General features: G+C 40.5%; 1 pseudogene across 1 annotated transcript; it reads right to left on the reverse strand.

Annotated features, from left to right (window-relative positions):
* Positions 1-2,240: 2,240 nt before the first annotated feature.
* LOC143587484 (putative disease resistance RPP13-like protein 2) lies at positions 2,241-18,045 on the reverse strand (annotated as a pseudogene). The gene is made up of 4 exons (XR_013144902.1): positions 17,836-18,045; positions 16,958-17,718; positions 2,646-4,510; positions 2,241-2,311 (listed from the first exon to the last, which is right to left on the reverse strand). The product of XR_013144902.1 is annotated as a putative disease resistance RPP13-like protein 2 (transcript).
* Positions 18,046-19,201: the final 1,156 nt, after the last annotated feature.

Here is a 19,201-nt window from a genome sequence, read left to right on the forward strand (position 1 = left end):
TCTGTATCTTCAAACTAACGCTGGGGATTGGTTGCAAAACTATCACTTGCTAACTCATAAATTCATCCAATTAACTTGTTTTTTTAACCTATATAAATTAAACATCAGCTGCTGTTTCTTCTCATTTAGGTTTCGCGTCGGAGACTTTTTATCGAATCACATTCGCCCTTCGTCATCTTTGAAGATTCTCCGCTTGGCTCGTTTTCCTCACCCCTTGCAAGTTTTTGTTGTTTCCTCACAACATGACTTGTGAAACCTTCCATGTTATTTGACTCGGCTTTTTTTTTGTTTTTTCGATCACGTTCAAACACCAAAAGAACCTTTGCCCATCGGTTCCCATTTAAGATGGATACAAGCTATTTTCCAACACTCCAAGTGGTCGAAATGCTCTCTTTAACTTAGCCTTTTGCATTTAAAGCGTTTGTGATAACTATAACATCTGTCGTTTCACTTCCTTGACGTTATTTCTAAATATTTGTAATATATATGACTGATTTCTTTTTAGAACCACTTTATGTTTTAAAAACTCGAAAGAACTGAACGTAACAATTTAAACTTTTTTTGAATTTTTTTACACATATATAATATGCAAGTGTAAGTAATGTAAGAAAAATTACAGTATATTTTTACAAACCAAATCGACTTTTTACACATGTGTAACTAACATTTAAACATGTGTAATAATCACAAATCTTTATTCTCTTCTAGTTTTTTTTTAATTAAATTTAATCTTAATCAGATATTGCGTTATTAAAATAGTAAAAATCATAGCGCTTGTAAGTGGAAACCATAGAATGAGGTAAATTTTCCATTGATGTCTCCTTAGACTTCCAACCAACCGGGTTGGAGGCTCCAAGTAACCATGACCCCAACACTGTATTCTTGAGTTTTTTATTTAAAAAATTGAAAAAGAAAAGATAAGAAAATTTTTCTTTTCTCATTCTTGAGTTTTTTCATTAAAAGAAAAGAAACAGAATGAAAGGAAAAGTTAAGCCTTTTTTCCTTCAAAACTTTCCTGTCAAATATGGCTGGATTGTGAAGGAAAATTTATATCACATTATCATATTACCAAGTTACCCTATTTTAATTCTCTTTTTCATATTGCTATGAGGACATAATTGTAAAGTTACAAATTGTTTTCCTATCTTTTCCTTCCAATCTAACTTAAGAATGTAATAATCGGTTAATGTCTTTTAAGTATATAATTTCTTTTCTTTCTCTATCCAATTCATTTATATTTATTTTAAACTCAAATGCAGTGCAAAAGAAAAAGACACCTTGGGGGAACAATGAAGAAACTAACGGTTGCAATCTCATGGCGACTCTATTTTGCATATTCTCAATCTCAACTTGTTGTGCAATTTCTTCTTCAATAACTCATGCCTTGTGTTCGGTTCCCAATTTCATAGATATTATTATTATTATGTTATTCTTTATTGCAAATCTACAGGATAATTAATAAGTGCTTGATCATAAAACTTAGGGTTTACTACCACAAGACAAGACTATGGGTGATCATCATCTTATAATTGAAATGCATCTTTTGATCCAAATTCTTTAATGTCAGTGTGAAAAAGATGAAATTGTTGTTTAGGTACATGGGTCAGATGTTACCGGAAGGGAAAGTTGAAGATGGGTGCAGGGGTGTAAAATAGTCGAGCTATGCTCAAGCTCGGCTCATTTTGACTTATTAGAGCTCGAGCTTGGTTTGTGAATTGCTTTTTCAAGCTCGGGCTCGGCTGGAGCTCAGCTCGTTTATTATTTATTAATTAGACTATATATGTTTTAATTGGTTTTATAATATATTTATATATTTTGAGAAAAACCTTATATGAGCCTAAGCTCGGCTCGAGCTTGTGTAGTACCTTAAATGAGCCAAAGCTCGGTTGTGCAGTGTGAAATTAATACATAAATGCCCAAAAGAGGTAAAACTTAAAATTACACAAGGCTCGTTAAGGCTCAATGAGCCTAAACAAGCTCCTCATACAAGGCTCGAGCTCGAGCTTGAAAAGGCGTGGCTCGTTTTGAGCTTTTTATCGATCCAAGCTCAAGTAGTTCGTGAGCAACTTGGCTCGTTTGCATCTCTAGATGGGTGTAGGTGAATACATGATTAGTTTTATACCAACCATGCACTTTATGCCACAATTTGCATGTGTTAAAAAAGTAGCTACATATTATTATTCAATCATATAAAGTTTTAGACAACAGTTGAACATATAAAAATAGGATGAAAAAAATAACATAATACAAAGATCATGAAGATGATGTATATACAACCAAAGAACTTCCTTGTGGTTTGGAGCTTCATGGGCTGCATAAAAGAAGAAAGAGCATCAAAGCACTTCATCTACCTTTGAATAGTAAAATTAGAGATTGCCAAAACGGACGGGTCATGCAGGTAGTGGGTCAAAATGGTTCACTTTTCGTCTAAAGGTACTGCTTATTTTGCAACTAATTAGTGTCAAGTGCCTAATACAAAGATTATATTATTAGCATAAATATCAGTTTTAATGCATAAATGATTTATGCATTAAAAATATTTGGATCTCTTTTGACCTGTCGCTTTTAAACATGGCTTTTTATAATTTGGGATTGATTATTTAGGTGGTCATGTGCATTAAAATAAACATATTTCAACAACTTACAGGAAGCCTAAGAGGATTGCTTGATTGTGAGAGACGTGTACTTGGATTTTCTTTTCTTGATTCCGGCCACAAACTCGTCAGACATGTCTGTTAGTATTAATTCCTCCAAACACTTCTGTTTCTGCAGTATCCTACACGGGATGTTGCTTAACTTATGACAAGTTCTAACTTCCACTTCTTTAAGCATATCCATTGCTTCTTCCTCCACGTCCCACTCTTCCAAATTCTCCAGTTTCCACAACTTTAACATTCCCAGTTTCTTAAATCCGCCTCGATGACAAACCATTCTTGTCCCCGTGAACGACTCCCCCAACAACCTCAACACGATTAGGCAAGGCAGTTGTCCTAATGTCTCCATTGGATCCTTATCTAACTTAGAAAGAGACAATGTAAGAACCTTAACGGTTGGTGGGAATTCTTTCATCGCAGGTAGTTTTTGTAACCTTCCGTAAAGATTAAGATGCGAGAGTTGGCTTAAGTTTGTTAGCGGCTTTAAAACTAGATCCGAAGGCTGACCCATGCCATCGACAGAAGTCAACCTCAAAGACTGAAGTTTGACCAGCTCCACAATCCTATCAAGCAACACACTTTGACTTTTGTCTAAAGTAAACTTAATACCAGCTCTCGAAGCTCATCCAACTTGTCCAAACCTTGAGTAACGCGTATCTTTTCATCTAAAACCAGTCCCCACAGGGTTACTAGACTTGGAAGAACTTCTAGGCGGCATCGATAGCCGGATGTTGTTGAGATTGAGATGCCGGAGGCGTTTAAGCTTCCAAATGGAGTCGGGTAGATTATTGACACTCGTGTTCTTTACATCTAAGGTTTCTAGATACGATAGATCTCCCACAGATTCAGGGAGACTCTCCAAGAAAGTCCACCTCAGTCCTAGGTATCTCAAATGGCGCAAGTGACCGAGTTTATCGGGCAGACTTGTTTTGCCCACCCCTTCGAGATCAAGCACCCTCAGCAATGCAAAATCGCTTCTAATAATTCTACCCAAAATAATCCCTACTTGCTTTTCCGACATGTCTTTCGGTTGGAAGTTAAACGACACATATGACCTTAACAGAGACGGCTCAACCTTATATTGAACCTGTGTCGCTCCTGTGGTGCTCATGTGATGAACCATGCGCCGTACACCAAACGAACCCGTTGCATCGTTGAAATTCTCTGATTTCCGTTGGATGTAGAACAAGCTGATATCTTCTGCTTTTGGTAACAAAAAGCCACGAAAACCCGAAACTAAACGGCAACGTCTTGGGCTGTTGTCGGATCTTAATTTGGTTATTTGAATTATATTACGACCCACCAATTGTTTTCCAAAACATTCTTGTGCCAAATCCTCGGGAAACCGGTCTTTGTGTTCTCTCTTCACAAAACCCTCGGCTAGCCATAACCGGAGCAACCGCCGTACAGGGATGTCATAATCTTTAGGGAAAAGAGCCAGGTACAGCAAGCAAAGCTTCAAGCCGCTTGTTAGGTCGCTATAACATATCCTCCGAACGTCATCGGGACATTTACCATCGCCAATCACAGCTGACCATCTTCTTATTCTCTTATTAGCGAGCAGGCCCGCCATTAGGACAATGTTTTGAGGCGAACCCTTGCATATGGCTAAGATCTTATGTTTCAACTTTGCCGTGATTTGGCTAGCTTTCTTTTCCTTTCGGACCTTGTCCACAAACATTTTCCAGCTTTCCTCATCATTTAACCTGTTCATAATATGTGGATTAAACTCCATCTTCTCTGGTTTACTTCCAGATGTAAAGATTACTTTACTTCCATTTTTCTCATCTGGGAACGCGTCGTTTAGATCTTGAAGAACACTATAACTCCCCACACCGTCAACTACGATCAGGTACCTTGTAGGTTCCCTGGACGGATCGCACGAGATATCGCGGTCTACTCAGGTGCGGAATCCCTGCGTAGATCGTTACGAGTATAGAACACAAACACACGAATACACGAAACACGTTATATATTAACCGAACACGTGATATAAATCACTGATACAGACTCTCGTCGACTCGATAGACTCAAACACTAACTGATTAACTGAACTCACGAACTATTGATTGAACGATTAACCTAAACCAAGCCGTAAGCTTGTATTTATATACACGACAACTTCGCCTGATATGTTCAGGCGAAGTTGTCCATAACTTCGCTTGTTCAACAAGTTCGCCTAGGCGAACTTGTTAACAACTTCGCTTTAAACAAAAACATAAATAACAATACAGACTCGATTACAGACACTAGACTATGAACTACTGACATTCATACACCAACAGACTCCCCCTTGGCAGTAGCTTCATATCTTGATCTTTAAGCTCTTGTCTTGTAATCCTGTATCTTCACGCATGCACTCATTCTCTAACACATACCGTGACTATTCGCTGATATTTCCTTGCTTCATCCTTCCAAGCAGGAATATAGAATATCTTCTTTTCATTCAACACTTGCAGATCAGCTTTTGATAAGTTAACAAGATGCATCGGATCATACACCCTCAGCACTTCTTGTTCGTCTTCGTCTTCCATCACGGCTTCAGCAGTCTGGCAATCAACGTACCACCATTTTAGATTCTTCAACACATCTTGAGGCATAGTCTTCATTGGAACCTCCTTGATGCATCGGATCGGTTTGTACTTCATCACCATCCATGGCTTGCCATCTGCTCTCATTCCCCTTTCTGTATCCTCCACGAGCTTTCCCTTCTGTGGCTTTAATAATTCAAACTTCTTCTCTTTTATGCTTTCTTTCCACACGATCTTCCCAATCACTCTTGCCATGTTGTCGTCACTTCTATTTATCAGGCCCAACCTGGCCAAATCCTTCACCTCACATTCCGGCAACGTATTGAGAGATCTCAGGGTTCTTTTGAAGTATTGAATACCATCATAACGCTTCACCACAAACAACTTTATCTGTTCATCATATATCCAACAGATAATTCCCTTCTTCGACTCAGCATAGCCTTTGATGTTATAACTCTTCTTGAACATGGTTGGAACAGCAGGCTTCTTGGTCTTAATAAACCAATGAGCACAGCCTTCCTTCCACCTAGGCTGCTCCTCCCACTCAGTCTCATCCATCTCAGTACCCATGTCGGCTTTCTCAACATCTGGGATCTCGTGTTCAACGTCTTCTTCTACTATCTCCCCCTCTTCTATCCCATCTTCAATCACAATCTGTGCGCCAATCTTCTCAATCTCCTCACACGGCAGCACATCATCATCAAACACATCATCATCTAGCATATCATCATCTAACTCTCTCAACGCATCAATCACATCATCTTCATCATCAACCATCACCACCTCATCACCACCAACTGCACCTGCAGACTCCCCCTGAGCTGTGGAAGTCCCAAGAGCTTGAGTAGTTCTTGGCAACTCACCACCTGCACCTTTCGGTGCATTGGGATCATCGTCTCTGTCGTTTCTCTTCTTAGTCCTTAACTCGTCGCCTCTACAGCCTGTCTCCCCCTGAGATGCCAAGAACGCCTTCATAGTATCTATAATTCTCCCATGTTCAACCAGGAGGGACGACTGTAGTTGATTCTCTGCTACAAGGCGTTGAATAGCCTGGGTCTGGATAAAGTTTATCCTCGATTGCTCTGCCACGACCCGCTCAAGTGCAGCTATTCTCTCCGAGTCTGAGAGGGTTGCATCGAAATCAAACCTCATGTTCGACGTGTCTTGAGTATACTGAGGAGTGATCTCGAATGTAACCGGGACTTCAGAAGCAGTTGTGGACGTAACCGCAGGTGGTATCGTGACCGACAACCCTGCAGTTGCGACGACCGTCGACTCTACAAACCGTGCCACCACCTCTGAAGGAGTAAGCGTTGGAGGTGGTAACGACACAATCTCCGGAGTCGTCGTCTGTAGTGTGATGGATGGGATGCCAACAGCTGATGTAGCCACCACAGGAACATCTGCAGCGCTTGTAACCTGTACAGAAGTAGGTACAATTGACATACCTGACAGTGCGGATGGAGCAAAACGTATAACACGTGAAGTCTCTCCAGCTCCCATACCAGCACCTGTCCTTTCACGTCTCGAACGTCTGATCAACTTGTGTATGTCCTCCTCTTCTTCCTCTGACTCACTATCATCCACCGTCCTCTTTCTCTTCCCCAACGTCCTCTCTCTAGTCACCAACATCCTCCTTGCCTCATCCATAACGTCGTCAAGATCTGAGTCAGCCACCGTCGTAGCTGCTCTAGTCACAATCACTTCCCTCACCTGTGCAGCAGAGACCTGCACTTCTTCATGTGGATCAAAACGATCCATGTCAAAGAAACCTTGGCCGCCAAATGCAGCATCAAGGTCAACATCCTCCTCAGCCGATACAACAGGCACAGTAGGTACATCACGAGTTGCTCCTGCCTGTTGTGGTTGAGGGTCTCTGAACTCATCCCCCCGAGCTGGCACATACCCCGGGTTTATCAAGTACCCGAAGAGTGGAGTATGCCTTGGACGACGTTCAGGCTTGCTCCTCGCACTCGAAGTACGGCATTGAGCAAAGATACGTTTGCTCACACTTTCCACGTATCTTATCGGGCGTCGTTGAGGCAAAGCTGGAGCCACATGGTTCAAGATCATCTGTATGAATCTTGGATACATTATGAACCGCTCACGAGCCATCGCCCTCCTCTGTCTGTCGATCTCGTAAAAGACCATCTGACTAAAACTATAACGTTTGTTATAAGTCAGCGCAGTCATTGCGGACTGCATAGTCGCACCCATACCATCAGTGCCCGCCTTCCTCCCAGACATGCATACTATCATAACGTGCATGAGGAAGCGCCACTGATCAAGTAGGAACCCCTTCCGTCTCTGGGTATCGCCCAATGGACCAGAATAGCCCATTCTTAGAAATGCTCCATCACGAAACGGAGCAACAAACTCCGTAGGGTCATTCCTAGTCTCTTCACCAAAACGTAACGCCACCCGAATTTGTTCAGACGAGAACTGAACTTCTTGGTTGTTGACTGTTGCTCTCATGACCGGGGGCTCAACACGACAATCATACTCCACCGTCTGCCAGAAATCCTCGATATTGGGTAAGGATATCGGCAGAGTCGTCGTGATTGCGTGAAATATCCTCGAGCGTATGAGGAAAGAAATGATCTCACGGTAGTCTTCAACACCGCTCATTTCCGGGTCTAAGGTGATGAACATGTTGTGACCCGGAAAGAATTGCCTCTGGTTATCACCGTCATCTCCTCCAGCACCTCCAGCACCGGCAACAGCAGCCATCTCTGCAACAAACGAACCAAGTTAGACAAACATTAAGACATAACACAAGTTCGCTTGTTACCATGAGCGAAGTTGTGATAAAAATTGTACAGGCGAAGTTAAAGTTGGGGCGAAGTTGAGAACAACTTCGCTTCATCTTTAAGTTCGTCTAATAATTGTTAAGTTAAAAGGATCCAGGCGAAGTTAAAGTTGGGGCGAAGTTGGGAACAACTTCGCTTCATCTTTAAGTTCGCCTCACCACAACATCGCCTCAGGCGAATTTAAGTTTCAGGCGAAGTTACGGATAACTTCGCCTCAGGCGAATTTAAGCTCCAGGCGAAGTTACGGATAACTTCGCCTAAACCTTAACTTCGCCTGAATCTGAAACGGCGATAGTAAGGTTAATCGAAATCCGGAAAACCGGTGTTTCGATTAACTTTGACGATTGAGGAGGCTCAAACACATGATATTAATGATAACTAAACGACCAGGTTGTACATGAACACGTAAAACAAGTTTTGAAATCGGGTATAGGTTTCGAACATCCGAGGTCGTTAACCGGGTGTCGAAACAACCTAGGATTAACAACATCGAACGTCGAGTAAAAGATATATAATCCAAACACACCTTGAATACTAACTGAAATCGGAAAAAGGATAATCGGATGAAAATCGAGTTAAGTTCGCTGAGAAAACGGAGAATAAGTTCGCTGATATTTAGAATAATGAACTGTTTGACTCTTGAAAATCCTTATATAGGGGCGAAGTTATACAGGCGAAGTTACGGATAACTTCGCCTAGGCGAAGTTATCCACAACTTCGCCTGTTCAACAACATCGCCTATATATTTACAAAATTTAACCTTATAAGTTTAACAGTTTTCCAATCAAGTTATAAAACATTCCTTTAAGAACTAAATGACACGATCAAGTCCAAGTAACCTGTTATATAAAAAAAATACAACTACATAAAAAGAAAACTTTAAACAATTTAAGTATAAGGGATCAAATTTCAGTCTCGATAGGGACTGCTACGTTTTAGAAAAGATCTGAACAGGAATCATACTAAGTATGTGACTGTCACATAGATCCGTGTTTAGCTGTATTATGACATAAAGAGACAGGTTGTAAGCAGGTAAATAACTTAAGATGGTTTTCATCGTTTCTGTGATACGAGTTAGGTTCAATTATGCCTCAAAATTTAAGTGGGCAACAACTCAGAAATATTGATGCCTCCTATCTATTCTCAAAGCGTATTTGGCTTTCCCCAAGTCACCCCGAATTGACTTCGACCCATAGTGTCTGATTAAGTTGTAAGTACTCTTCATCTGGTTCCCGTTCTTCTTCTTACTCTAAGATTGAGAAGTCTTGACACTTTCATCTCTAGAATGTTTCAATAACTCATAAGTTTTTTTTTTTTTTTTTTTTTTATGATAAACTTTACATAGACTTCAAAGTAGTAACCAACTGCAAGTCCCGAATCTGGATCACTGCAGTTTCTTGAAACGCTATCTTCACGGGAATCAGAACACTTACGGGCTCGTGTATGATTGGGTAATCGTTTTTCTACCTATCATTCGGAAAGATATATATGAAGACATGCAAAACTCATAAGGAGTTTCCACGTAAAATCAAGTAGTTTTAGTTTGTATCACATCTACTTTTACGCACCATAAAAAGTTACCATGACATACAATTACTGTCCTAAAGCCTTTTAAGCCTAATAACTTCACTAGTTAAGCACACAGAATCAGTATATCTATCATTTTCCAAGGTTGGATCAATTTTCTGATTAACATAGCAAACGTACTTCTTACGAAGTAGTAGACTTGAAAAATAATTTCATTTCCCTTAAAAAAATTTTTTAACATTAATCGCCCCGACCAAAACAAAGTCTTCAGGTAGACGGCTATCCCGAAGATCCAATGGATCAGCTGAACCGACCACATACAAGTATGTGTCCCTCTAACCAAGTATGATCGACTAATTTTAAGCGAAAGAATGAAAACTCATCATACACCGCCCCGGTCACTTTCAGTCATCTGGTTAATGGCTATCCTCAAATTCTACAAGTAGAAAATGAGGACCAAAACATATCCGAAGACCAGTCCTTCAAACTGAGGTAACCGACATACTTTTAAGCGATAGTGACGTTTTTTTTTTTTTTTTTTTTTTTTTTAATATAACTTGAAAAGAATGGTTACTCGGGATTGATCATCCCATTCAACTCAATAAGGTTTTGAAATCTCGTTTTGTCAAACGCTTTAGTGTAAAGATCAGCGAAATTATCAAGCGTATCCACCTTTTCAAGTACAATCAGTTTCTTCTCAGCACAATCCCGTATAAAATGATGACGTATGTCAATATGTTTAGTTTTACTATGTTTCACGGGATTGTTAGTTACTGAGATAGCAGCTGTGTTATCAATGCAAATAGGTGTAAGTAAGAAATTCAGACCATAGTCGCGCAACTGTTGTTGAATCCAAAGAACCTGGGAGCAGCAGTTGGATGCTGCCATGTATTCTGCTTCACAGGTTGAAATTGCGACCGAAGTCTGTTTCTTGCATTGCCACGACACCAATCTGCCACCAAGAAACTGACATCCTCCAGTTGTTGACTTCCGACTCTGATTGCACCCTCCATAATCAGAATCTGTGTAGGCGACTAGCTCCAAGTCTCCTCCTCTCGGGTACCACAACCCCAGCTTCGGTTTGCCCTTGAGATACCGCAAGATCCTCTTCACACCTTTCATGTGAGATTCCTTTGGGTTTGCCTGAAAACGAGCACAAAGACAAACAGCAAACATTATATCAGGCCTAGAAGCAGTTAAGTACATTAAAGAACCTATAATAGCCCGATACTGAGTTGGGTCCACATCTGCATCACCGTCTGACTCAGCACCCAATTTGTGATTGACGCAGATAGGAGTGTCGAATGGAGTGCTGTCCTCCATCTTGAAGCGTTTGAGCACATCATGGACATACTTGGTCTGATGAATGAACATCCTATCCTTCTTCTGATCAACCTGCAATCCTAAAAAGAAAGTTAGTTCACCCATAGCACTCATTTCAAACCTTTTCTTCATGACGTCCTCAAACTCCTGACACATGGAGACTTTAGATGCAGCAAAGATAATGTCATCCACGTAGACTTGCACCAGCAGGAAGTCGCTTCCTTCTCTCTTAACGAACAACGTGCTATCAAACTTCCCTCTTTCAAAACCATTTTCAAGCAAGTAATCTGATAAAGTTGAATACCAGGCACGAGGTGCCTGATGTAGTCCATACAATGCCTTGCTCAACTTGTACACGTGATCAGGAAAGTCTGGGTCAGGAAAACCCGGAGGTTGCTCAACATACACTACCTCATCAACTTTCCCATTCAGAAACGCACTCTTCACATCCAACTGAAATACCTTCATCTTCTTATAAGCAGCGAACGCCAAAAACAATCTAATGGCTTCCAACCTTGCGACAGGAGCGAACACTTCATTATAATCAATCCCCTCTTGTTGATTAAATCCTTTCACAACTATCCTCGCCTTGTTTCTTATGATAATCCCTTTCTCATCTCTCTTGCACTTAAACACCCATTTTGTGCCTATCGCATGCACATTCTTCGGTTTTTCAACCAAATCCCATACTTCCATTTTCTTGAACTGAGCCAACTCTTCTTGCATGGCTTCGACCCACGAGCTGTCCTTTAAAGCCATTTGATAATTCTTCGGCTCAATCTGGCTGATAAAGCAGGTGTACAAACATTCGTTGATTATCTCTGTCTCCTTGATGCTTGTGTAAACAAAGGTGTGCTCATTCAAGCTACGTCTTGTTTGTACACCGGAGGACACATCACCAATCGCATTCTCCAAAGGGTGATCTTTATGAATTCTCGTGGTCGGAACAGAACCGACATGCAAATTGTCTTCCAAGTTAGAAGAGAGCTCGTCAATGGTTGTTTCATGCTGAGAGTGAAATGGATTGAAAAATTCTTCTTCAGTCGAGGCAGCAGGGGTATCGACAGCATTTGATGAGGAAGGTTGACATTTATCGATCAGCTGTCTTTGCAATAGATTTTCTTCCTCATCAAGGATCATCTTCGTGGCAACTCTCTCTTCTTCTTCAGCAATATCCAAATACGGTATGTTAAAAGACTTAAAAAGTTTAACATAGTCGAAAAACTCAGCAGGTCCGTTGCTCGGTTTTGGCGGTTGGTAACTTGTGATGTCAGTGTTACACACCACCTCAACCTTGCTGGTCGATGTATTGAAGACACGTCTGTTGGGAGTCCCAACAACATAACCGACTAAGATTCCTTCATCGGCTACTTCACCAAATTTAGAATTTGTCTTCAAAATCGAACAAGGGGACCCGAATGGTTCAAGACCACTCAAGTTGGGCTTTCTCCCATGCATAAGCTCATAACACGTTTTACCAAGTCTTTTAACAGTTAAGACTCTATTCAGAACATAACAGGCTGTAGCAACAGCTTCAGCCCAAAACACCACAGGAAGCTTCGAATCAGCCAGCATAGTTCTGGCTCCTTCAATTAATGTTCTATTCTTCCTTTCAGCCACTCCATTCTGTTGCGGTGTATACGGAGCGCTGTATTGGTGTTCAATCCCTCTCTGAAGGCAGAAGATCTCCATCTCAAAATTCTTGAACTCCGTCCCATTGTCACTCCTGATGAACTTGACCCTTTTATCCATAACGTTCTCAACTTTGGTAATCAAATTCTTCACCATCTGAGCCGTTTCGTCTTTTGATTTCAGGAAATACACCCACGAATACCGTGAGTAGTCATCAGTGATCACCAAGCAATAAGAAGTTCCTCCTAGACTTTTTGCATTCACGGGACCGAAGAGATCCATGTGAAGCAACTCCAGAGTACTGGCAATTGAATTGACTTTCTTGGTGAGATGGGATTTCTTGTGCTGCTTCCCCTTCTTGCACGCAATACATTTATCTTCAAAATTGAAATTCTTCAAGGGAACGCCCAGCACAAGTCCATTCCTGACAATGTTGTTCATCTTCCGAAGATGAATGTGCCCCATTCTCCTATGCCAAAACTCGGACTCTGATTCACTCGCTTTTGTCAAAAGGCATGATTCTGCCGTGGCCAGTTCAGTTGATCTCATATCCATAATATATGTATTTCTGTCACGTGGAGCCTTCATCACAATCCACTCGTCTGGTATCTGAAAACCAGGTTTCAACACGATCGCCTCATTCTTCGTAAAGTGAACGGTGTACTCCTTATCACAAATCTGCGACACACTCAGCAGATTGTGCTTCAATTCTTCTACAAAGTTAACCTTCTCCAAAGTCATCTTTCCGTTGGACACCGTTCCCATTCCAGTAATCTTGCCACCACTTTCACCGGCAAAGCTCACTCTCCCTCCTTGAACAGGTTTCAAGTCGTGTAACAAGTATTTGTTACCCGTCATGTGCCAGGAACAGCCGCTATCTACAACCCAAAGATTGTTGGCAGCCCTGTTCAACTGTTCCTGCACAATAAAGCAAAAGATTAGAATTTAGGGATCCAAGACCAATTGGTCTTGGATCTATACATCCCAAACTTTGGCTTTCCAAAGTTAGTATCTCGGTAACTCCTGTAAGTCCCATTAGGATATCTCATTGAAGATTGATTGTATGGCCTTCCAAACCTTTGAGAATTTAAAGAATTATAGCTTGTGGTTTGGTTATTAGAAGTGTAAAACTGAGATTTGTTTCTATGAAAACCTGAATTATTCACATTTTTGAATTTTAAGTGGTTTTCATTTTTAGGAGCATGATAATTACAATTAGGTCTATTCTCAGCTTTAGTAGGCCTTACACCTCTGAATCGCTGCTTCAGAGGGCAATTTGCAACAAGATGTCCTAATTGATTACATCTAAAGCAACACCTATGCTCAACCTTTTTATCAACCGGTGTTTTAGATGTCGAGGCTATATTACCGCCCGTTCGTCTCACATATGGTGGGACGTACGGGTTTAGTGGAGTACTCTTTTTATTTGATTTATCTTTTTCTCCACTCTTGGGTAACACAACCTCCTCTTTTGCCTTACCAGACTCGGATGACTTATCCGAATCTGACGAGACTGGACTTTGATCAGAAATTTCAACACTTGAAACAGGCGAACTTGTTTCGCCTCTACTAACAGTTGGTTCTTTGACAGTTACTTTAATTGGCACTGTCTGAGCAACCTCAAAATCAACAGATTTCTGAACACTGGGGTTAAAAGTGTAATTATGATTGTACGGTGGTGGAACCTCATGATAACCGATTCCTCCTCTCTTAGCAGAGGAACCTTGATCACTAACAAGGTGATCAAGAATAGCAGAAGAATTTCTGAACTGCTCCAGTCTTCGATTCAGTTCCACCACTTTCACCTGGTGGTCAGCTATCTGTTTTTCTCTCTCAGCAATTAGTTTGGTCTTTTCTTCCAAAACCTCATAACTTAAATCAATCACTTCAATTTTTTCAGCAAGTTTTGTTTTCAAACTTTTCACATCTTTTTCACAAGCTTTTATTTTAATTTTATAATTATTTTCTCTTGATTTAATAAAGTGATGATCTTATTTTAAGGTTTTAAATTCAGCATCCAACCTAACATACTGATCGGTTATGGTTGCTAGTTGCTCAGACAAGTTCTCACATTTTGAACAAATTGGTTTAGCACATACCTCGGAGAGCTGGTCATTAACGTCTGCCATTAGAGCTTTGTCTTCTCCGGTAACCTTCTCACTTTCTTCAGTTTCTACCTTTGCCAAATTTGCCTGCTCAAAAGTTTCTTTAGACAACAGGTTCCAGTTGTATTCACCATCTGCTCTAGACATCATGGCACTGTAATCTTTTCTACCCTCACTTTGCTGTGGAGACCTACCCTGACTTCGTTCCACACGCTCATTCCTGCATTCTTTTGCAAAGTGACCGTTTTGTTGACAATTGTAGCATCTCACCTTTGCCTTGTCAAACCCCGGCTTACCACCGACAAACTTCCTTCCCGTCTTTCTCATAAACCTTTTCACCCTCCTCACAATCATGGCCATCTGCCATTGTAGATCCATTTCTTCCATATCGTCAGCATCAATCTGATCGTAATCTTCATCCAACATAGCTGGATCAACAATCTTCCCTTGGATGTAGTTCTCATAGGAAGCAATGAAAGACGCATAGAGACCAAACTGCTCTTCAGCAGACTTGACACTCATAGGCATCTTGGAGTAGTTGTTGCTGGAAGAACTTGGAGAGCAACTACTCTTGCTTACTTGGGGTTGAGAACCACTCGATCCAGCTGCTTCATAGCAAACATCCCCATTTGTGTTAACTGACACATGCCCCTCATGTGATGAGTTGGGGCCCGACTCTCCCTTTGTGTAGTAGGCAGCATATTCAGTCTTTGACCCTGAGCTAGTGTTGACTTTAGCTCCATACATACCTGGATCTTGAACCTGATCCATAGGTGTTTCTTTTCTGGCCATGTTCAGCTCAAAGGTTCTGAGCTTGTTGACTGCCGTTTCAAGATCATATGTGGGAAAGTCCTTGTCTTCCCTCATCAGCACAGTGTTCATCTCCCATTTTGGTGGGAGAGCATCTAGAAGCTTCTCTACTATTTCTTCTTCTCGGTAGGAAATGGAATAGTTGCTCAATTCAGTCATCAGATGGTAGTATCGAGTGATAATATCATCTAAAGATTCATTCTTCAAATACTTGAAGACTGAAAACTGGGTTTTGAGCAATTTTATTTTTGAAGCCCGGATTCCTACATTCCCTTCAAATCTGCTCTCAAGAGCTTCCCAAAGCTCTCTTGCTGATGTGTACTTTCTAAACGTATGAAGGATCTCTTGTGGAAGAGCCATAGTAATAGCAGCATGAGCCTTGCTCTCAGCCTCATACATCTTTTTCTCTTCTTCTTCCATTTTACTATACTTCTTGATTTGGTCACGACCTTCATACTCCATAATTGGTGGAATATAACCATCCTGGATGCATACCCACATCTTTGCATCCTGGTATTTGACGTACTGTATGAACCGATCCTTCCATGCAACGAAATCGGTTCCCTTCAGCAATCTTGGGGCCTTGGTAGCTGATCCTGCTTCAACTTCCATCTTCACTAACTCAGAGATGTTGATCGACGACATCTTCCCCGAAAAGTAAGAGACCTGAAAAAAATAAGAATTTTTTTTTTTTTAAGTACTGTAGGCGAAGTTACGGATAACTTCGCTTGAAGTAGGCGAAGTTGTAGAGAACTTCGCTGAAGAACTTCGCTGATGATTAACTTCGCTTAAGGTAAGCGAACTTAGGAGATAGGCGAAGTTGTAGAGAACTTCGCTGAGTTAGGCGAACTTGAGAAGGTAGGCGAAGTTGTGGATAACTTCGCTTAACCTTATATCTTCGCCGAAACCCTACGAACAGTGACGGCAACTTCGCCTGATGAACACGAAGTTTCTGCAGATCTGTAAATCGGATTTTAACGAGGTTTTTAACGGTGTAAGGGCTTGAACACGATGGTAGGAGGTAAGAATGATCAATAACAAAGAAAACACGTCCCGTGAATAGTCGAAACGGGACGATTTCTACACCCGCGTGAATATCCCGAACCACACAATCGAGCAAACGCTCTGATACCAATTGTAGGTTCCCTGGACGGATCGCACGAGATATCGCGGTCTACTCAGGTGCGGAATCCCTGCGTAGATCGTTACGAGTATAGAACACAAACACACGAATACACGAAACACGTTATATATTAACCGAACACGTGATATAAATCACTGATACAGACTCTCGTCGACTCGATCGACTCAAACACTAACTGATTAACTGAACTCACGAACTATTGATTGAACGATTAACCTAAACCAAGCCGTAAGCTTGTATTTATATACACGACAACTTCGCCTGATATGTTCAGGCGAAGTTGTCCATAACTTCGCTTGTTCAACAAGTTCGCCTAGGCGAACTTGTTAACAACTTCGCTTTAAACAAAAACATAAATAACAATACAGACTCGATTACAGACACTAGACTATGAACTACTGACATTCATGCACCAACATACCTCTTACCCTTCATCTTATCGATACTTTTTAAAACGTTGGATTTGATCCGGTCTGCTGTATACTCCTCTGTCACTGAAATCCATGACTGGAATTCAAAGTGGTCCTTCGTCTCTCTATTCTTATAAACCGCACGAGCAAGTGTGGTCTTCCCATAACCTTCTTCACCGACAATCGGAATGAACATTTCGGTGTGATGAGTCAGCCGTCTCACCGGGCTTTTGATATCATCATTCAGCCCGAACAAGCCCAGTTCTTCTTCTTGGTAAGAGAAGCTAGATAACTGATGTTTTGGGTACTGAATGTTCAAACCAACTATGTTCATCTCGTCTTCCTTGTAAGAATAGCTGAAGGTCAGTTTCTTCCGTTGTTGCGTGTGCTCCTGATGGTGTGGGATTGTGCTCAATGACCGTGCCAAAGCCCGTTTAGGACTCGAGGTGTCCGGGATCTCTACAATTGGCCAAACTGCAGATGAGAACTTCCGTGGCAGCTCATTATTAAAATTATCTTCATCTTCATCATCGTGTTCATCTTCATCATGATCGTTCAGAGATTTCAGGGATAAAGTTTTGTGACTACTGGGGGTAGTAGGAGTAGCATGTTGAGGGGAAGGTGAGATGATGGTTTGAATTTTCTTTATTTTGCGTTTTTGCCTTCGACATGAGTTGAGATTGTTGAAGAAGAAGGCTTGTTTCATCAAGAAGCCAAACCTCTTTCTCTGTCCAGCAACTTGGAAGGTGAATTTTTCGATTTCATCTTCAACCTTGAAGAAAGTGAAAAACAAAAATAAATATATTGATTATTAAAACTAGAAATGGAATAATAAGTAACCAACATGCATAAATAAAATAAATAATAAACTCGATCGATCATAACAGACCTGATAAAGAAGTTGAAGATGGTCCCTTGAAATCTTGGATATATAACCATCATCCTGTGGATTCTGATTCGAGAAGCTTTGCAGCTTCAAAAGAGACTTCTTGACACCCTTCAGCTGAAGTTTCATCACCTTGTTATCCGCTATCGGCTCCTCATTCAATGTATCCGTTAGCTTCTGTGTCACCACAGCGACTACTGGTTTTACCTCCATTCACAAATTAAGACAGATTCAATGGAAAATTTTATGTTTGGTTCTTGATTTGCATCACATAATAAACAATTGATTCTGTATTTATGGTTGCAGTTGCTGTTAAATCTTTGATGTTTCCACGTAGTTGCATGGAAGCTGACTGTTGAAGTTGGTAATTTGAGTTTAAACTCTGGAATTTTTGTTATATTTGCGTGGATTGACTTTTGACTGTTGACTAATATGTGGAAAAGTTTAGGAATAGACCAAAGCATTACTTATGAATTTAACCCTTTGGTTCCGAATTTTCTTAGAATCTTCGTCATGTTTACCATTGATTTTAAGGTCACCAATTTTCTTAGAATCTTCTCCTTGTTAGGTGCTTATGGTGTTATGGTACTGGCACTTGCTATAGCAATCGTAAGAGAAAACCTAAAAGATAAAGTGGTGATTTCTAAAAGGATACGGGCCGACATGCATTTTACATCAATTGACTACAATAGAAACGAATAATGACATTGGTTATGATAATTCTAATGCTAGTATCAATATTGTTTGGTCGGAATCGGTTTCGTTTGTTTTGGTACGGGTACAATACTGACACTTGTTTAGCTAACAATTAAAATTTTAAAACATATGTGAACTATAAAAACAAATATGGGTATTGATGTTATGCGGTTGGAATCTGTTTAGTTCATATTAGCATGGTATTGACACTTGTATAAATTAAAATATCATCAACAAAAAAACACGCTATTTTGCTTTGTAGACTAATTACCGACCTTGGGCTACAAGTGAGGTACAAAAACTTGGGACACAAGAAAAGGTCTAATAGTGGCTAATTACAAATTGGTTAGTCAATACATTAATTAGCAATTACTTAAGTCCAAAAGTCGGTGGCAATTACTTGGAGTCCAAGCAAGTTTGTTATGAATTAAAATGGTTGGTTGTCTTGTTTATGTTTCATTGGAATGACCGCTTATAAGAACAATTTGGCTGTGCTTATAAAACTATGTAGTGTGTGTAACTATGATACACTTAGTGTGACAAAATACAATGATATGATAAAAGATGTTGGAGATATATCATATATGCCCACCACAGTAAGAAATATTTTCGTAGAGTTTGTTTTGGATTTAATAAGCAAAGTATAAAGAGGAAGTACATAATCCTTTGAATT

Source organism: Bidens hawaiensis, unplaced genomic scaffold (genome assembly GCF_021521415.1).
Source record: "Bidens hawaiensis isolate Kalapana, Puna unplaced genomic scaffold, B.hawaiensis_p1.1 tig00035530_1, whole genome shotgun sequence".
In the NCBI taxonomy this organism is placed as follows: domain Eukaryota; kingdom Viridiplantae; phylum Streptophyta; class Magnoliopsida; order Asterales; family Asteraceae; genus Bidens; species Bidens hawaiensis.